The 2,740-nt window shown below is 44.3% G+C and overlaps 1 long non-coding RNA gene across 1 annotated transcript; it reads right to left on the reverse strand.

The window, feature by feature from the left end:
• Window positions 1-877: 877 nt before the first annotated feature.
• LOC119178195 (uncharacterized) lies at window positions 878-2,110 on the reverse strand. The gene is made up of 2 exons (XR_005110655.2): window positions 1,973-2,110; window positions 878-1,279 (listed from the first exon to the last, which is right to left on the reverse strand). It is a non-coding gene; the product is annotated as an uncharacterized LOC119178195 (long non-coding RNA).
• Window positions 2,111-2,740: the final 630 nt, after the last annotated feature.

The raw sequence follows: 2,740 nt of genomic DNA on the forward strand, positions 1-2,740 counted from the left end.
TCACCAAACTCCTTTCTGGACCTGCAGATCTTTCGAATTGGATAGCAGGCTGTGAGGAATCCTTTTCAATGCTGCGCCAACTCCTTATCTCACCACCTGTATTGTGCCATCACGACCCTACTGCGTCGACCGAAGTACACACGGATGCAAGTGGCGTCGGCCTTGGTGCAGTACTCGCGCAACGCAAACCAGGTTTTACAGAGTACGTGGTCGCCTATGTCAGCAGCGCCCTCACTAAGGCAGAAGCCAACTATTCTGTTATGAAAAAAAGAGTGCCTCGTGATTGTGTGCGCCTTAAACAAGTTTCACCTTTATTTGTACGGCCAAACTTTTGATGTGTAATTGACCATCATGCACTCTGTAGGTTGGCTTCACTGAAAGATTCTTCTGGTCACCTCGGACGTTGTGCACTACGCCTCCAGGAATTCGACATACGCGTCGTCTACTGATCGAGGAGAAAGCACTCTGTCGGAGATGCGCTTTCACGATCACCCATGAAATCTGATGATACGGAAACATCAGCCCTTGACCTTCCCCTCCCTGCCGTCAGCGTCACAGACATGCCATCCGAACAGCGGAAGGACCCTTCGATCGTCTCGCTCTTGAATATGCTTTCTGACACATCAACTTCCAGTTACCCACGTGCTCTTCGCCGCCAAGCAACGCATTTCGCCATACGGTATGGCCTGCTATACCATCGCAACTATCAAGTGGCGGGACGTAAACGGCTGCTAGTCATACCCAGCCAATAAAACACATGTCCATTTAAGAATGAGTTCGAAAAGCCAGTGAAGCTTCTGCTCGGCGTGTGGCTGAAATAAAATGTATCTCGAAATTTTGTCATTGACCAAAAGAAAAGATGCTGGCACACGAGAAGTCCCAAGCACGAATAATGTTTAATGAAAAATTTCCTTTGTCTCAAAGCCTCGTGTAACCTGCCATAGTCTGAAGAAACGATAAGCGACGTGGGGCTCAACGCTGTTATACTAGAAGCCCTATTTGTTAATCGAGATTATTAAAAAAAACCATAACGAGCTGACCATGGAGCTGATCTCAAAACTACAGGTCACCCCAACGTCCTTCACATCAAACGCCGCCACTTTGTCATCAGCGTTGCCAGGTATTTGTTCATTTTGTTTGAGTGGTCAGAACCACTCATAGTTGTAAAAGGCCGAACTTTTTTCTTCTTTCATTTGCCGGCCTTCCTGTTCTGGAAGCATGGACGAATCGAAGCTGTTCGATCTTTCAAGGTTATTGAGATGCGCCGGGTTGCCGTGACCTGCAAGAAAGAGTAATTGCGATTGTTTAGACCATCTTGGTCGAACAGGGGACAAAGCAGTAACTTGCCACTCTACGGGATTCTTTATTTCGGAAAAAAAGTCTTCGAAGGATAATAATGTTGCACTAAATAAAACAACTAAACTAAGCTGAACTGACAACTTATATTATACGAATCATATTCTCATTCAAGCCAGAGTCATACGTTTATTACTAGACAGAAAAACGAAGGTCAGAACTCCATTGTCTAATATTCTGCGGAGCGTAAGCATCTGAACGCCTCTCTGACAGCACAAGTTTTAAAGCTGACTCTTTGAGTGTTTTCCCCCCATTGGTTCTTAAACGTTTTCCAAACTGGTGTTTACTTAATGGTTTCGACAGATAAAATCAAAGTCACATTTGCTGATGAATAATGATGTAGGCTCCAGAAGGTGCCATTGTGACAGAAGGTGCCATTGTGTGTGAAGGTGCTATAGTAGTGGGTCAGTGAGAGAACATGAAGGCCCCGAGACTGCTATCTTTTTGCACGTAGTATGGTAGACGAAGTGTAGTATCGAAACAAGGATGGTGTTTTTGGAATTCTGGCCGGGAAAGTTGGGCTGTGCAACTGAAATTACCTACCAAAATGTGCTCACACATCTACGAATGCAAATTAGTCGGCCGCACAAATATACGTCGTAAAAAAGGTTCTCACCCCCACTGTCCGCCGCGGAGGCTTCTACGTCGGCAAGAGACGACACCAAGACAAGGTAGAAAACTGCGGTAAAGGTTAGCATGTCTCCAACAAAGTTTGGGAGACTAAAATTCGGGCTCGTACAAAGACAGTGTGTGTAAAAGATGCCAGTGCTGAGAAAAAGCATGCCAGATTTCCAGCTCGGAGAGATTTTAAAGCGCCCCGCTTCAACTTTTTTTTTTATTCATTTATTTTGCGCACGCCAGGAAACGCATCAGGTGACATCAGAAGACGGATGTGTAGTTATAAACATGACTCTGGAACCATATTCCTAGCAAGCACTGAAATTTTTGTGTCGACATTATATTCGTTGAAACTGGCTTTAACGAAACTCATATCACGGCAGGAAGTGCATCATGTACATTAATTTACGACTGCAGGTGGTCGGTTTAATGGGCTCACGCGCTCTAAAATGCGGAGAGCAAAAAATTGCAAATATCAAATAATTGAAGCTCTGATTAAGGTTAGAGAACTGCTGCGTGCAGCCTGAGAAGCCCGCTGATGTTATTTTTGATTAGTTGATATGAACTACTCATGTGTTTTCCGTGATTTGAGTTCGCAGTTGATGCCGAATATTTTCGACAAATGCTATTACTTGGCAGTTGATTACTCATTCATGGAATATTCTGCATTCTAGGACTTTCAGTCCAGCCTGAGATTAGCTGGTACAGACCGCTTACACTGAAATATAGCAATGTCTTTCCACCTATACTGAATTAAAATCAAATA

The sequence above is a fragment of the Rhipicephalus microplus genome, unplaced genomic scaffold (assembly GCF_043290135.1).
Source record: "Rhipicephalus microplus isolate Deutch F79 unplaced genomic scaffold, USDA_Rmic scaffold_18, whole genome shotgun sequence".
Classification (NCBI taxonomy): domain Eukaryota; kingdom Metazoa; phylum Arthropoda; class Arachnida; order Ixodida; family Ixodidae; genus Rhipicephalus; species Rhipicephalus microplus.